Raw genomic sequence first — 17,565 nt, 5'->3', positions numbered from 1 at the left:
AATGACAAAGTGTTTCCGTCTATGAGAGATGACCACAAACTGTGGCTGTACATAATAGAAACGTCCTGGCCAACAAAGTGTTCTTTGTCACTCAGGCTGCACTGAGTGCGCGGATAACACGAGAGCATTATGGAACACGTGAGCGCGCGCGCGCGCACAGGCCTCGGGCAGACCCAGTCGATAAATCAGCCAAATAGCATCACAGGCTGGCGCAGGAAGAAGTCCAACAGATAAAATGCTCTCCCACACAACAAAGCCACACTCACTGTGTAATTAATTGCAACAAATTACCTCTTCCTCTGCCTGTCTGCCCCCCCCCCCTCCTCCACCACCCCTCACGCTGCACTAACGAGCACACTCCTCGCGTGCGTGTGTGACGGAAGAGCACACGCACGGGCGCGTGCACATGCCCGCTCTGCAGCCTTCATAAGTGCCTTAATGTGGCTTATTGCGGTGCGCGGTCCCCTTAGCCGTGGAAATATTCGCGTGACGGATGTGCTTTGTCGCCAGCGCTCCCCAGCGGAGGGCCGCTGCTGTCAGGGAGGAGATGATGACATTAACAGGGAGGCTAGGCGATGACAAATGCCTGTTATCAGCGAACGAGGCCGGTGACAAATCGAACGGCAGCGCCCAGGCAGCCCCGGCGCGGTGTAATAAAAAAGAAGATGGATGGCACACCCAGACAGGGCCCGCGTTAATGCGATTTCCACTGCTCTCCCTGACTCCCAATTAAGGCTGGGGGGTGTCGAGAGAGGAGATAGACTGTGTGTCTTGTGGATGGGAGTGTCTCAGGATGGTGAAACATGAGGCGCGGAAAGACTCAACACAGGCCTCCACCAAGGCTATTGTAGCGTAAACTTACAACATTTACCCGCTTGGGTTTGTGCCCCTGCTATATTGCGTATTTTAAAGCAAATCATTCTTATGGGTTTTTAGTTTGTCATGCGCATTCAGTGTAGTGCCACCTTGCGCAGCAATTTGGCGGCCATTCGCTGAGCTTCACTGGATGAGATGCAGCACGAAGAAGAGTCAGAGAAGACCCCTGATTCAAATAGGTACAGCAAACACTAAAGTTTTTCTTCAACGACACCCGGAACCAAATTATATAGCCAATGCTACATTGCACACCTGAGGCAAATCACCAATCACAAGGTAGAGCAAGAGAGGGAGAGCGCCACCTGTCACCTTCGAAGCCCTCCCCTTGGTCCTAAAACCCTCCAGTACAGAAGGGTCATAATTAACGTAACATAACTCTATATATACTAATAAGTGCCTTTCTGTGTAGAGTTTGCATGTTCTCCCCGTGTCTACATGGGTTTTCTTCAGGTACTCCGGTTACCTCCCACATTCCAAAAACATGCATGACAGGTTGATTGGACACTCTAAATTGTCCCTTGGAGTGTGAGTGAGGATGGTTGTTTCTGTACGTGTGCGATGCGATTGGCTGGCTAGTTTATGCTATCAGGCAGTGCAAAATGCCAGATGTGCAAACGAATAATAGTAATATAACAATACTTACAGGCGCATATTCTTTATCCCCTACAATAAACAATATTACAGCAGCTTACTGAATCACTTGAAGGAGTTGTGAAACGTTTCCTTGTTTGTGTCTGCATGTCTGTATTATACTGCCCCCCAGTGGCCAAGTCAAACACCAGAAGGAAACACTTTTTTTCCCTAAGGTACAATATAATAGAAGTCTATTTTAGTTTAAAAAAAAAAACTTAGAAAACATTTGTATTTTGTATGTTTTTTTTGTGTGTGAGGCAATAGACTAATTAATTTATAAAAAATAACTTCAATGGAGAAAGATGATCTATGTTTTTTTGATGACCGTGATGAATGTCAAATTTTGATCTGGATCAAATCAGGAAGCTAATTGGTTCACATCTTAACAGATATGGTCCACTTGGAACCTGGTTTGACGTTATAACATCTGAGTCAATATACTGGACATAATATAAAATACAATTTGATAAACTGCATGAAAAGCAGATTAGGGAAGTTGTATTTAAACCCCACAAATCAAAACACTCGTGCAAAAGTCACTCCTTTAGTGGAGTTAATGAGACAGAGTGAACCTTTACAATCGTTTAAGAAAAGCTTGCATGTTAGGAAGAATGACGCCGGGGGCTGAGATCAAGTGGAGGTGGAGAACACGCCACTTTAATTTTCTGCAGGGCCCATCTGCTCCCTCCTTTCTTCCCTCGCTTTTACTCACATCTCAATCACAGTCATGCCTCAGAGGTAGTAGGTTGTTATGTGTCTCAGTGGCCAGGAGGAACATCATTAGAGTCTCTCAAACAGCGACAGTAATGAACAACCCCCCCCCCACACACACACACACACACACACCTCCACGCCTTTACCCTCACACGGTGACATAGATTCATTCAACAGACAGGTTCCACCGCTCATCTCGAGCTACTTGATTAGCACTTATTAGGCGCGTCAGCGAAAAAGAGCAGCTCACATCGCGAGCACTGCTCTTTAAATCAGCGCTCATAAAGAACGAGCTGACAGACAATCTTTGGCTCATGGCAGACAGGCCAGGAAGAGATGAGCTACGATTCTGTCCAGGCTGTTGGAACTCCCGTCCAAGGCCCCAGATGTTATCGTTTTCGAAAAGGATCAGTTTGGGATATTGAGAAATAGCCGTAGGATGAAGGTGCACCTGTTCCAGGACACCCAAGGGCGGCTGTTTTGTCACTCTGACAATGTTTTATAAAAGGCAGAGGAAGCTCAAAAAGGCTACAGAAGCAAAGCCATATATCAGCGGCTATTACATTCAGGCTAAAAAAGAACGTCTTGAAATGAAGTGAAATATAGTCGTGGCTCAAAGGGAAGAAAAGAACAGAGTCTAAAGAGGGATGGCGGAGTCTCCTCGGGAGCCCGCAGGGCCTGTGCTCCAAATCAAAGACAGATGAGGCGCCGTTGCAGACACTAACCCGTATCATACTGCGAGCTACGCGGCGAGGAGAGGAAGATGTGTGGCTCCGAGTGAGCTGTCTTCAGAGAGACGAGCCCACCGCTGATGATATTAGTTTGGAAGAACAAGGAGAAAAAAAATTAGAAGCCTGCAGGGAAGGAGCATGCGAAAAGGAAGGGAGGAAGCAAGGTAAAAGTCCAAACTCAAACTAATAAGGTGTCATGTGGATGGGCGGGCCGGGCCGAAACATGACTTGGAGTTATTGCCGGGGCTCGGCCTGATGGTTTAAGAATTACAGTACATGGATCATAGCTGGATCGATAGGTAGACAAAGTCATTACGGAGGGGCTGGCGTTCAACGTCTCCCGATGGGGGCTGCGAGCAGGGACTGAGGCTTGATATTTATCACCATGGCGATGGTTAACACACTTTAACACACAGGTGGGGAGCTGTGCTCATATTTTGCTTGTTGCTCTTATTTCCAAAGCTATCTGTTCCAGCTGTATTGATCGTTTTTGCCATCCTGGGTGCTGGGATACATGCAACTCTCGTACCCTGCGAAGGATGCCAACCATACAGTTTACAGGTAAGCGTCAGTGTCCATAAATCAACATTCGTCTTGCCTTTGCAGCAAAAGAAGCAAAAGGGATGAAGAGCATGAGCAGGGCAGCATTGATCCTCTCCCTGCCTGGAGAAATTATCCATGAAATTAAAGCGCCCATCAATGGCTGTCACCTGATCCGCTATTATTTATACGCCGTCGAGATGATGATGATGATGTCTGCATCACATGGATGATAACAGGACAGACGGGAAAGGAGGCAGCCAGCGAGAGCGAGAGGGAGAGAGAGAGAGTTTCCGGCCTCCATCCATGCTTGCGACTGACCTGCCATCATTTATACTGCCAGGGCCCAAGTGCAAGGTTAGCGCCAGTAGCGCAGGCTGTCATCAATCACTGGACGGAGAGAGGACGGGGGTCAATGCGTCTCCCAGCCAGCCTCTGCTGATGAGAGAGTATTTATAGGTCAGGAAGGAAGAGAGGAAAGAACAGAGTGGACGCGCCAGTACGTATTTGCCGCTTATTGCGTGTGCGCAGAGAAGCACATATAACACATTCGTAGTCAACGAACGCCTCATAAGTGTGTGTCAAGGAAAATGCATGCATCCTCGGCATGTTTGCTAATGGTGTAATTATCTCAGTGCATTGGTGGCAAGGGCTTGTAAAAAGACGAAAAGCCAGCAGGTGGAGCCCATTGCCCACCCAGTGCGTGAGAATGGAAGCGCAATCCTCGTTGCAATCTGTCGATTGATGCCCAACTCGTTCTGTCCCGCCACATTATATTTCAGAGTCCACTAAAGCAACTTGAGTGTGCTTACCAGTTTCTTGCTAAATGGATTTGTCATTTTTATTTGATTTTTGGGAGGGGGCTATAGTCTCACACTAACAAGGACAAACCTTGCAATCATCACAACGGAATGCCATTTCTTATTGACTTCAGCAATTTGCAAATGTCTTGTCTAAATTTCTAATCAATAATTGATTAATAAGCAGTAATTGTGAATAGTTTCTTTTGTGATACTCGTGCACGATGACAAATAAATGTTTTTTTGAATACGCGTACGTAGTGGGAGTAGTGAGAGAGAGAGAGAGAGAGAGAGAGGGAAAGAGAGAGAGGGAGCGAGCGAGGGAGAGAGAGAGAGCGAAAGAGAGAGAGAGTAAAATAAAATATTCTTTTCAAATATTCTCAAAATGTGTTCGTAATATGGTACTGTATGTCTAACTTTTGAGCTCTCTACCTTAGCCAAGTTGTATCAATCAACTTCATTCCATGACAATAAAATACAGTAATTGATTCAAATAATGTGGCTGCCATTCTAAATCTGCAGAGAAAAAAAAAGAAATAAACTACCATGATTGGCACTGATCGGAAGACCAAGACCCGTCAAATGTGAAACATTGATTCCATTGAATGACAAGAATTACTTTAGTGAAGCCCCCCCCTCCCCCTCAGCCCCCACTTACCCAGCATCTCCCATTACAGCCTCCGCACTCAAAGGGCCCTTCTTAGGACATGAAGGTCAGCACAGCAGATAGTCGGGGTGTTTGATCGATAAGTCCCACCTTCCCCTTGGTCCACTGACAGGTTCTGTCAAGCATCCGGCAGGACTCGAATCCCTCAGCTTCACCTCCCTGCCCCCATTTTGAAGGAGAACTGTCACGAGCTGCCACTGTCACATACCAGTCAGGTGCTTTCAACGTACTGATAATGTGCCAAGGAATTTCACCGGGCCTGTTATCCCAACTGTAAAGAGGGAAGTGGGTGGGAGGTGAGGGGGGGGGGGCTTGTAGTGTGTGTGAGGAGGCGAGCTGTTGAAAGTTGTGTGTTTGTGTGTGTCTGAGTGCAGTGTAGCTGATGTTTATTCAACACAAAGAAACAGAACAGTGGGATTGATGCTCAGTTTCAACTCCTCTGGACATTCTCTTATGGAGCAAAAGCCATCGAATCCATCCGGACTGGTAAAAGTGACCGGCTCGGTTGAGTTATGATGCTGGAAACAAATTCATTGGCTTCTTGTGAAAGAAAGCTTGCTTCAATCCATTTTTCCGGTGCTCCTCAGTGACCCGAATCACAGATGTTGGCGGTGGCCGAGTCTCGCCCAAAAAAGGGACCACGTTCTTTAACGACAATATCCTTAAATTGAGATGCGGCAAACCAGGACTGCCGTTGCGAGTGGAGTATGCACGTTTGTGTGTTTTTAGTGACGAAGGGAGGGTCGGTGGTTAAGTGACGAGGAGATAGTGTTGCTGATTGACATGTGAAGTGGCAGAAAAAAAAAACAAAAAAAAACGGAATGCCCCCATCTCCCAGCGTCCCCTGTTGCTTTGCGTCTGACGGCGAATTGTTAAAAGCATTCCTGGCAGTTAGGGTGAGGGTGAAAGGAGACGGTCTGCTGCCAAAAGAGGAGTCTGTTTACGCCTATAGAAGCTGAACCGTATCCATGCAGCCTTGAAACATAATCATACGCGAAATATCGCAGCTTGACATTGAAAAAAAAAAAACGAGTCGAATTCTCCAGCGATTGTCATTTGAACGAACACAGATTCTCATCCGATGACTTTCAAAGCGTCAACTGAGGATAGCAGTTGAAAAGAGGCTTGGTGGTCCCCTCCACCTTCCCCTTGCCTTCCATAACCCCCCGCCCCCCTCCTCCCCCTTTATCCCTCGAGTTCCCCACCATCTCAAACCCACCCACCGAGCCTCGGAAGGTGGTGGTGGAACTCTCGAGCAATGTCCATTTGGAGCGGCAGGTTAAACCGACCACACGACAAGGGCAAAAGGCCCCCACTTACAAGGTCTAATTGGTTTCACAGGCTGCAGACTGCACAGGAAAGAAGGGACGAGAAAAAAAGGGGGGGGCGGCGACGGGGGACGCCACAACAGGGATAGAGACAGATAAATGGTGGGAGGACAGGGGGGGGGGGAGGTCAGACCAGGAAGGAGCGATCAGACAGAGGCAACATGGACACCAAGGGGGGACACTTAAGACAGAGATAGAAAAGTTGGATCGCGTGGATGGAAAAGACAGAAGGTTGGAGGATGAAGATGAGGGAAGGTTGGAGGTGAAATAGGAGGACTTAGACTGATAGAAAACGCTTGTTCCCGTGATTAAGGTGTTTGATTTTACGGTGACTTTTACAGCAGTTGAGAGACTAGTTGAGCCAGTGAGAGCTTGCTGGATTAGTCGCTTACCATCCCAGGTGCATCGCTTTAATAGTGTAAACATTTGGATGGACGAGAAATTTACTACAGATGGCCTCTTTCATCGCATTAGGCGACATTTCGCAGTTTATTTTGCAGATGGCATCAATTAGCATTGGATCAAGTCAAGACATTGAGCTCCATTTTGGTGCCGAGTGCAAGTTTTGAGCGAAGCTTGGTCTATATCTGCGCAGGGGCTGGTTAGACCAAGTTTTGGTATTTTTTGCAGATGCACGCTGCTTGGTAGTTAGAAATGGGAGTTTTGCGCTGTTGCACGTGTGAACACGACCGACTTGTTTTACCGCCATTTGAACAGTGGCGGGCCGTCAAGGCCTACAAGGCCTTCTCTGCTGGCCTGACAAAATCAAGAAAAAAATTATCATATTCTCAACATTGATGTCATATTATATCCGAGCGTTGTATTTTTAGGTGAGAGTTTTTATCCAATCAGAATTCAGCTAGCTCGTGTTGCCAGGCAGATTTCACAATTCCAGGAGCACGCACTACTCGTCCAAGGCCTTCAAATACAATTTTGCAGGCATTTCTTCTGTCAAAATCAATGAGATTTCAGATTTGTTAGACAGTTGCGACAGCCAATCAGATCACGAGTTGGTTACAGTGAGCCTTCTTCGCTTTCGTTACGCTGAATTTCACAAACGCATTTTGTGATTGGATCCTCACTCGTGAGGGGGCAGGGCTAGGCAAGTCCGGGCCCACAAAGTAAAAAAAAAAAAAACGCCACAGTTTGGCTTCAGGCAAATTATGCTTCTACCCAATCGGCAGATAAACGAGGTCGCGACTTCTGTTTAAAATACCAGAGGGATCCATGAGCTGAAGTGCCAGGATGATGATCTGTGATCACCTTGACCAGCTTGACATCATCCGCCATGGAGGTCTGCTTGCAATTTCTTGTAAACGTACTTTGCGCGCTGCGAACTCTTGCGTGGATTCCTGGAAATCAGTTGCTGCTTCCGTCATGTCAAGGACTGAGTCTATCACGCACCAATTTTCATGGGAATCAGAGCAGTCGCTTTGATTGGCTGTGGAGCGAGTCGGTTGTGTTCACACCCACTACGGTGCAAACCTCCTGTTTCTACCTACGTCCCAAAACTAGTGTACCGATTTACACCAAACTGTGCGCCAGATTTGAATTTGACAGCGATATAGAGCCGAGGGTCTTTGATAATTCTCTTGTCAGGCTTAATAATATTTGCATCAGAAATTGTCACACAACTCTAATATGCTTTTTTTTTTCAATATTCAAAATAAATGACGCCACAAGCTGTGCTCTGACAAAAAAAAATTTCTTTACGTGCGTCAATCCCCAAAACCACACATTTTATTACCTTTTGCCCCCCCAAAGTGCAGGTCAGAGAGCAAAGCTGGCAACACATCAGCAGGAAGTCGTGAAGTCTTTAACATGCATCGACATGCAAAATAAACACGCAAAGTAAGAACACATAAACTGGCAACGCAACGGCTCCCAACTGTATGTGGAATTTTGACATCTTTTTTTGATATGCGAGTGCTCTATGATGATTTATTCCGGATGGAAAAACATCACAGTAATGTTCTGAATTTTACTATAACCTCATAAATGTCAGACAGGGAGCGGGGGGGGGATGAAATTGTAATTCCAGTTATAATTTCGGTACCTACAGTACACAACACAAAAGTACAAACAAAAAACATATAATAATTAAATGTACTTAGTTGTGTCATTTTTTATTTTCGTTTTTTTTTTGTTTTTTTTGCATTACATTGCATTTCACAATTGAGAGTGGAAAAGAAACCAACCAGAGTGCAAAGTCCAAAATCTGTGATAGCTTTCAGAGGGAAGAAATCTGGAAGTGCTCAGCAGATGAAGGAGTGACTTTGTGAGTCCTCAGAGTATTTATTTCTTTTTATACTCAGATGAGTGTCGTGTGTATCATTGGTAGGTACGGACCAACAAATGGTATTCCCAGAAACATCATGCTGGATGCTGTGGCACTGCAGGAAACCTTGCGAGTCTAATTAAAAGATCTGCAATTTTTTAGTTTTCAGATGTTATGAACGACAATGTTATTTCTTTTGTTATTTAACGCGCAGACTTTTCCCTCATCGTGACACCTTTGCCATCATTGAAAGTTTATTGCTTTGGAACATGTCCATGTCTCATGTCTATGACATTTGTCCTCAACTGTCTAGACCAGACTAATAACACATATAAATTCCTGAAGTGACTGGCATTCCCATTCAATGTAAAGTGATCTTCCGTGCGCTCGCCAGGAAGGAGTGAACAAGACCACTCACGCTCCTCTTTCACTATTCTATGAGAGACTTTGTCATTCTTATTGTTCCAACACTTGATTATGCGTTTCGACGTCGTTATGTGGTCGGGATCACGAATGGCTTTTCAACAAACAGCACTTTCTTTGCAGAAGAAAATATTTCAGTTTCTTGTAATTATTATTATTTTTTTAATTATTTCTGAATTCTGGTTCTTTTTTTAGCCATCTTGCGGGGGATACAGATTTCTTGTCATTTCACCCTCATGATATCAAACAACTTTCTGACGAATATTCTACAACAAATTATTAAATTTTTTCTCAACTTTTTTTTGTGGCTGAGGCCTACTTACTATTTACTGCTATCATAATTAGTACCATTTCCTTTTTTTTATAACACTAATGACAAATTACTTGACACAATTTTTGTGTGTGCAATTCTGAATTTATTGTCGCCTATGTTCTTCACAATTACATTCAACTAATGTTGTAAATTAAATGAAGTATTTTGGAAACATCTCCAGAATCACAATTTTAAGCTTTAAAACTGATTTGGGCATTTGGACCTGTAGAGTAAATTCAGCCGATGAGACAAGCATTAGCTGTTGCATTGCATTCTGGGACTTGAAGTACCAGCAATGCATGAGAGAAATCAGTGTCAAACTGTGGCCCGGGGGCCGAATTTAGCCCACTGTGTAATTATATTGGGCCCGCGAGGCTTTACCAAATGACTACGATACCATTTTATGTTCTATATGATAATAGTAACCCTTTTTCCCTTTGATTTTTTTTTATTATTATTTATTATTGTTCAAATTTTATTTAATAATCGAATGTCATAGATGTTTGCAATCTGAACTATTAGGTTATATATTGTATAGTAATAAGTGTTGCTTGTTCCAAATATAATGTTAAATCCAATCTTATTTGGGTCCGTATTACAAGGTTCATTTGTTTAAAAAAAAACATATCTATGATTAATAAACTTATAACCAATCCTAACAACGATCACCATCATTGTTATCATCATCCGATTATAATAAACAGCATTCCCGTCCAATTAAAGTACACTTAAAGTATACTGTGCATAAATTTAGTGCAAAGAAAATAATTCCAAAATCTTCCAAGTGTTTATTTCGGTTACAGAGCGTAGGATCACTGGCGTCCACATGAAGCGAGTGAAAGTTACTTCATTTTTTCCACTTTGTTGCTCCCACTCGCCAGATTCAAACTATTCAGCAGACAGCAAACATGAGTCCAGCCAAAGACGCCATTGTTGGCTCTCAAAGTGTGATGGAATGAGACACTTTGTCTTCCAAAAGTGGATCGCGAGAACATGAAAAAGACACTTTAAGGCGCACAAAACGACACGCCGTGTCTCGACGCTCGCGTGAGCAAACTCGGGAGAAGTGTGACAGTGAGTTCCGTCGCGGGAGGTGAAGACTCGATAGGTGCTCGCTGGGAGGTGAAGGGTTAACTTGTCAGTTAGTTGGGGGGGTGGGGGGAGAGATAGAAGTTGAGAGCAGCCCATGAATCTTGAAGTCTCTATAGGCACAGCATGGTAAAATAATTAGGCTTGCCTTTGAAGCAAACTAAATAAACACAACAGCACTCAACACTTGCCCCGTCCACTCTCTGTCTTTTCTCTCCCTTGTCTTCAAGTGGACTTTGCAGATCCACTTTCCCACCCTTTTACCTGACGCACTTAACCCCTCACGTTACCGCCCGTATCCCCCATCCCTTCGGCCTTCTGTGATCAGCGTACTTTCATGGTGAGGAATGGTGGAGAGGAAGAAGGGGGGGGGGGCTACCAGGTGTTCCGCAAGGCATTTTTAATAGCTTTGAAGGGATGGATTTTATACTTGGGTGGGTGTTGAAGGAATAGTGTGGCTGCATCGTTTAGCCAGGAATCCAAAAGCGTCATGATACTGTGACGGGTCTCCGATTGTCTTTTAAAGACCCGATAACAGCGGGATGAAAAAAAAAAGTCTCAAGTTCAGAATATCGCACTTGCGTAGCAAAGAATTCCACTTATGTACTCATAAATGAAATGTTTTGGCAATCCAGTCATTTTCAGAAGGAGTACGCCTTTCGTTTTTCGAGTCACTAAAAAACGAGTTGTAATGTATCCGTTTTGCTTTGTTGCGCTTCATAATGTGCCACACATTTTAAATGGAAGACAGGTTGGGACTGCAGGCTCCAGAGGTCCGACAGTTGGATCAGAGAACTTTAAACGGAACAATTACGAAGAAAACGGGCAATTAAAGTTGCCGGCATGTTTCTCAATTAGATTTATTTACTAATTTATTATTAATTTATTTATTTTTAATGAACCACACCTTTTGGAGGATTGTGAGGAATCTTAAAGTAGGCCAGTGATCTCAGCAGAGTGTAGACTGATGGTGATGATGCATGAGGGACATTACGTTGGGCTACAAAACTGCAGGTCTTCTTCTTTCTTTTCGAAGAAGGTGAGAATGAAATATAGCCGTGCTACAATTTGGCTCTCAAGCTGCCATCTGGGAGGGTTGAGAGTCATAATTGTATTTCAGTTCTGCCAGTTCCCCCACAGCCATGTATTATTATTATTATTTTTTATTTTTTTATTTTAGCTTTATATTCTCTCGGCTATGTTTTAAATATTGTATCAATTTCCCAGTTAGATTTTACCATTTACAAATGGTACAGAAAGAGTACAAGATTACATGCATTCACCATTTTCTCATTGCCTCATTAAGATAAAAAAATAAATAAAAAATAAAAAAATAAATAAATTATATATATATATATATATAATAAAATAAAATAAATAATATATATATATATATATATATATAGTATATATATATATATTATTTATTTATTTTTTTATTTTTTTTTATATATATGAGAGAGAGATTTGTGAAGGGTAACACTGGCATTTATTTTCCAAAAGGTGTATAGTTATCCAGAGTATGCGCATTCTTTTGTGTGGGAGCGGGAACAGGCTCCAGGAGATCAAGTCCCATCCTGCAACTAAAACTTGGCTTCTATGCTCCTTGAACACAATTTTGCTCTTGAGTACTTACTGTATATTGCAATATATTGAATTTGGCATACTTTATTTTTCAAAGGACATTCATCCCAAATATCACAATCCCCAATCCCCCAAAAAACATCACACAATTATCATGTGACTTGCTCGGGTCTCGCCACTGTCATAAACTGCGATATATAAAATGTGCAGCTGTTATTATTTTACACGAGCAGCGCTTTGCTCACCACACCCAGGAGTTCAAATGTTATTGAAAGATACAAGTTGATGTGATTACGTCAGAGTGTGAGGACCACCGCAGGTTGCACCAGGCGCTCATGCGGGCCACTTTCAAGTGACAGCTGAAGTCTGACCATCTGACCACACTGTCTGAAACACGACATGGAAAACAACAGGTAAGCAGAGCTGCAATGATTTTTTTGGGGCTGGACAGATTAGATTTAGCACATACATGATTGCTTGAGGAAGATGTCGATTATATGAGGGCGATGCGGCGCGTTATTTTTGTTTAATTATGTATCGACATATATTGGTTTGCACAGTGATTAACAAATTTAATTCAATGGCTTGCTACACGGTCACTTTTTTAAAACTTGAGTCTTTGTGCTTCAAGTGAGAAAAGGCACGTTCTCCTTGCAAGTCATCAGCGGAGAGGCCAATGATAGATTGGTAAAGCTGCAAAAAAAAAAAAAAAAAGAAAACCACAGGACTCAGAAGCTCGTGCAACAAGAAAACATGTAAAGATAAAGATCCCGAGAATGATGAAGGTAGAGATGACTGAACAGCACGGGGAGCTTTGTTTCCCGAAGGGCCACTGAATTTCTTTTTTTTTTTTCTGCGCTATTTCATGGTCCTTTCACTCCCAGGTCTGCACAGCTGTTTGCAGGCCAGGGGCTTCTTTCTCTAGAGCCCAGATGAAAGAGCTGCCATAAGCAGCCCTGCAGGTAGGTCTGCTAAAGCCATTGCTTTCGCTGTCCACTGCCCACCGCATGAAAGACGAAAAAAAAAAAAAGACAGCCAGGGAATGGGAGAGCCAACCAAAAAGGAGAGCGATGGAATTTTGAGGGTGAGAATGAAAACAAGGACACTGTTAAAACAGATGGATGAAGAGAACGTGAAGAGTTGAGAGCGAATGATGGAAGAAAGGGTATGGATGAGGAAATGTGGAGATGGTGCGATGGAGTGAACGGGGGCGGGAGGGGGATGAGGGAGGCCTGGATACCTGCTCTTCGGCGGCCCAGACCTCCCGCCTCCTCGCTGGCCACCCCCAATACCAGGAATGATGTCTGCTTTTATTGACTTTGTTAAAGCGTTTTCAATGCGACTTCCTACGTGTTTACAAGATAGTAAATCATGGCCTGCGCATGATGGAGGTAATGTGGCAAAATATAGAAGGAAATGTCAAGATGATGGACCGGAGGAACATTTTGGACACGGCCAACAACAACTTTGCAGCTTTCGGCCTCACTTGGAGCATTTCACGCAGCGTGCGCACCTTTCATCGCTTCGTGTTCATCGAAATCATCGGCGACGAGTAAGACTCACAATTTGGATCCATAAATTCTCAGCGGCTCTTTTAGTTACTCTCTCCATTAAAACGATTACAGGCAGCATCTTCGCTGAGTGGACTCTTGGGGTGTCTTTATTGAAAATCACGGCAGGTGAAGGAATTCACTTCTCCGTTTAGGATCTCATAGTGACAGATTCTATTAGAAGATTTTGGACATTGCTGTGTAAAGCCTGAAAATCAATTCCATCTGCCCATCCATGCATTTTTTTTAATTATATTTGACCTGATTAGGGGCGGCACGGTGGACGACTGGTTAGCAAGATGGCCTCACAGTGCAGAGGTCGTGGGGTTCGATTCCGGCTCCGGCCTTCCTGTGCGGAGTTTGCATGTTCTCCCCGTGCCTGCGTGGGTTTTCTCCGGGTACTCCTCTTTCCTCCCACATTCCAAAAACATACCTAGGTTGACTGGACGCTCTAAATTGTCCCTTGGTAAGAGCGTGAGCGTGGTTGTTCGTCGACGTGTTCCCTACGATTGGCTGACAACCAGTTCTGGGTGCACCCCCCGACGGCCCGAAGATAGCTGGGATAGGCTCCAGCACCCCCCGCAACCTGATTAGGGTCGCGAGTAAGCTGGCGCATATCCGGGTTGACTTTAACTCATTCAAAACCAGCCGAGTAAAAAAAAAATTGATCTTTGACGTCTTTAGCCGTCAAAGGCAGTAAATGGTAAGGTCGCCAACTAATTGCATTACCTAACGTAAATCACCGTGACAAAAGCTAATGAGGCTAATCCAGGAGAAATTAAGTCTCTTGATATGATGCATACCTAAAATAAATCACATAAATCTCTTTGGCACATTTACTTTTTTGATAATGACCATAACGAAACTTTGAAAGGAAAGTTTTTTGGTTCACTTAAACTATCGAGTTTCTATGTAGCTGCATTCAATTAAAAAAAATGGGCAGTTTTATTCCATATGGTCCCGAAAGAAATCCAATTTCTCAATAAAAAGGAGGTGACGCTGGCCTGAAGCAACTTGTTGCGGTTGTCGCTGGTGTCGTCATTCAGCGAAATCCTTTTCCAGTCCCCAAACTATTTTCCCGACTTGATGGCAAGCATGCCGAGCCAATCATAGAGGCTGAACCCAACTCCAACTCGATTTTTTATAAATCGAAATAGGTCGATATTAACATTCTTAACTGATGTCCAAATGTAATTTATTATTATTATTATTATTATTATTATTATTATTATTATTATTAAAGATAATAAAAATGCACAACTTTGGGCTATTATTCATTACCTTCCGTTTAGAAAATAGCTGAAACTAAAAACAAAATTACAAGGTCGACAAATTTACTGCAAATGTATTATAGCAGACATTACGACTTGAGAATATTTTTTCTTCTGAGATATTTCTTGGTGATTTTACTGAGCTGTGAGGTTCGGGACTAATTTCTTGTGTCCGTTTTTGGGTCACTTGTGGAGATCTTTATTTCCTAAAATGACAATATAAGTACCATCATATTAATGTATTTTTTTCCTAAATTTTGTATTTTCAATTTTCTATATGTAGTTCATTCTGAGTTCGTCAATAAAGTGATTCCAAAGGCACTTTGAACACGTACGCATGAAGATACATTTTCTTTTTAACTTTTATAGATGTGGGTGGCGCCTTAGCGATAGTGCTAATAATGACTGCCATTATAAACACTAGATTTTTTTGCAAAATTAAAGAAACATTTTTTTTTTTAATGAAGATTGTGGTCAAACTTTGAATGTATGTTGTGGCGTTGATGGTCTGCTGGTAGACGTTACATTTGTTGGAATTTAAAATACACTTCAGATGGCCGTCATACTGTAAAATACTCCATCGGCTGTACATTCAGAGTTTTACTATTTTTAACTGTCATTGTGGGGGCCATTTGTAATATAATAGTTCAAAGTTGACTCGCAGCGGGCTGGAAATTGATTCTCACTCAATGCCTCATTGACAATTTCTCGCGATTGACTGGCGACTAGTCCAGTGTGCAGTCGCCCAAAGTCAGCTGGGATAGATTCCCACCCATGCTCGTGACCCTGAACAGAAGAAGCGACACTGGAAATGGATGGCCGCAACTATCATTAGGGTTGGTCGCTCTCGAATTTTTTTTTTTTCATAAACCTTGGATCATTTACGTATTATTCAATTGCGGAACTGATTTACTTTCGAGCTTTTGCTGCACTTCATGTCAGTGCCCTGAAAATACAGTTGAAGCGATGATATTCAGATTCATAACTGCTTTGTAACAACATCCTGGTGGCAAGGAATTTTATTCAGATTTCCATTTTTTTTTATTTAAACATTTTGATGCTTAAATACTTGAAGTTCATGTTATAGTAAAAGGAACCCTGGCAAGAAAAGAAAAAAAAGAGCAGCTCAAAGCAAACGTCATGACAGGTTTCAGGAGACAGTTTACGACTCAAAGCCGTTATGCAAAAATTTTTGAGTTATGGCCACATTGGCTTCTTGAAGCACTTCTACACACGGGGTGGTTCCCAGACATGCTAGAAATTTATTCAAGCTCTGAGCTCTGCTCAAACATGAGTGCGCCGATCATCTTTTGGTCATATAAACACTTATTTGATTTTTTTTGTGTTTTTTTTTAACTGTTTAGATTCAATCGCTACCAAACCGATCAGCGTGATGGAAAAGTAGGCATGCACCACGTCCCCAATTCATAGTGATGACTTTTTTTTTTGATGGCGGATGATAACATCTCTTCGATTAATCAGAAACGCTCGTCAGCATTCCAAATTTATTTTCTAAAAGTGACAACTTATTAGAAAGGAAACAGCCAAGAATATTTTTATTCAAATTAAGGTTATTATAGTCACCAAAAAATAAGTCAAACTAAAATTTAAAAAAAAATGTAATCTAATTAATTAATTAATGTAATGGTTTTAAAAAAAAAAAAAAAAAAAAGAAATAAAAAAATAAAATCACTGAAAGCAACTTTAATTTGTTTTGGTTGTACATGAGGCTTTGCCGTTTATTTTATTTACCTTTATTTTGAAATTGCTGTACATCCGTGCAAAAGAAGGAAGCTGAGGCAGCTGTTTGACAATTATAGTTTAGTTTATTACACAATAATGAGTGGCGTTTTGGGCTTTTTTTTTCACGCACTTGACAAACAGTCCATATATGGGAAAAAAACTAAAACTAATACAAATAAAAATAAATGAAGCATTTTAGAAAAAAAAATACAAAAAAAAAATAATAATCATAAAAATGTCAGTAATTGTGTTGCGCTTGTGTGGTTTCGGATTCATGATATCATTTGTAATGCTATAGCGTTGTTGTATAATTCTAACAGGTGGTCGAAGCTTTCCACACATAAATGTTGGACGGAGGTTTGGGGCGTGACCGCTACGGGCGGACGCTCACGTCAATAGTCGTCGTTTCCATACCTTTTGTCTCCCTCCTGACTGTTTCTCTCTCTTCCTCTATTGTATCCACCTTTCCACTGGCCTCATTTAAGAGTGTGTATTTTTATGTCTCACATTAGCGAGGGGAATGATACCTCTCACTTAATGGTCGTCTACTCAAGTGCAGTCTCAGACGTTCAGTCAGTCATCCCCGGAGAATAAGTGCAGTGCATCTTTGCCAAAATGTTTCTCTCCTTTTTTTTTTTTTTTTCTAAATTCCCCAATGATCTCTGTCTTTGTCCTCACTCGCTGATACAGTACCTTGTATTCGTTAGTGACGTGATCCAAATGAGAAAAGCAGCATTGGGAAGGCCAAGAGAAAAAGGGGAAAAGAATGGGGATCTGTGGCAAAACTTGGATATGTTTCAACTTTTCTGAAGGCCTTGAAGCTGAAAGTTTTTTGAGGGAATCCCACGAGGCGGCAGTCAGTTTGGTATGTCAAATATATTTATACACTCACTGGACACTTCATTAGGTACAACTGCTCGGCATTAAAGAGATTAATACAAGAGCTATGTCGAAATGTTTGATCGACAAAAATAATAATGGTGATGATTTTTTTTTTTGTTTGTTTTTTTTAGCAATTTGCTCAT

Source organism: Idiotropiscis lumnitzeri, chromosome 8 (genome assembly GCF_059441095.1).
Source record: "Idiotropiscis lumnitzeri isolate Australia: NSW breed Sydney's pygmy pipehorse chromosome 8, RoL_Ilum_1.0, whole genome shotgun sequence".
Lineage (NCBI taxonomy): Eukaryota > Metazoa > Chordata > Actinopteri > Syngnathiformes > Syngnathidae > Idiotropiscis > Idiotropiscis lumnitzeri.
Note: the sequence above shows the minus strand (reverse complement) of the source record.